Genomic DNA, 922 nt, shown 5'->3' with positions numbered 1-922 from the left:
TAGGGATGTCCCGATTCCACTTTTTCAGGACCAAGTACAAGTACTTCCCCGCATGTACTTGCCGATACCAATTACCGATACTTTTTCTTAAAGGGACAGTTGACTTTAAATGATCCATAGTACAACTACATGTTATGTACTATGGATCATGATTTCACCTATTCATGTTAGCAGTGCAGAGTTGTAAATCTATTGCTGCAGTGCATTCTATATGTCCTGTATATGTACAGGACATATAGAATGCACTGCAGCAATAGATTTACAACTCTGCACTGCTAACATGAATAGGTTAAATTATAATCCATAGTACATATACAGCACACATGTCCCGTACACTGCAGTAATAGAGTTACAATTATCCCCTGCGAACATGAATAGGTTAAATTATAATCCATAGTACATATACAGCACACATGTCCCGTACACTGCAGTAATAGAGTTACAATTATCCCCTGCGAACATGAATAGGTTAAATTATGATCCATAGTACATAATAGTACGTAATGTATCATTTAACCCATTCATGTTAGCAGTGCAGAGTTGTAAATCTATTGCTGCAGTGCATTCTATATGTCCTGTATATGTACAGGACATATAGAATGCACTGCAGCAGTAGATCACACAAAACACTAAGCCCAGGCCCCGTGTTACTCACTGCCTTGATCGCAGTGCCTCACGATTTTTCTCACACGTGAGGACGTCATCGGCACTGAGCTGGAGAGGAGCGTCGCGTCAATGCTGCTCCGGTTGGCGGCGCTCCAGATGGGGTCCTAATTTAGGTGGCCGGCAACTGCCTGGAGTGCCACCCCCCAGAGCAGCAGTGACGCGACGCTCGGCGCGACGTGATAAGTAAAAAAGTGACAGCCTCTCCAGCCCCACCGCCCGTACATGCTGCGGGTGGCAGAACGGTGGGGAAGGAGCG

The 922-nt window shown here is 45.0% G+C and overlaps 1 protein-coding gene across 1 annotated transcript in view; it reads left to right on the top strand.

Annotated features, from left to right (window-relative positions):
• NSUN2 (NOP2/Sun RNA methyltransferase family member 2) overlaps positions 1–922 on the top strand; it is a 36,788-nt gene that overhangs the window by 449 nt on the left and 35,417 nt on the right. The gene's annotated exons all lie outside the window — the stretch shown is intronic.

The sequence above is a fragment of the Nanorana parkeri genome, unplaced genomic scaffold (genome assembly GCF_000935625.1).
Source record: "Nanorana parkeri isolate BGI_ZX_2015 unplaced genomic scaffold, ASM93562v1 scaffold937, whole genome shotgun sequence".
In the NCBI taxonomy this organism is placed as follows: domain Eukaryota; kingdom Metazoa; phylum Chordata; class Amphibia; order Anura; family Dicroglossidae; genus Nanorana; species Nanorana parkeri.
Note: the sequence above shows the minus strand (reverse complement) of the source record. Positions and strands in the feature narration are given on the sequence as shown.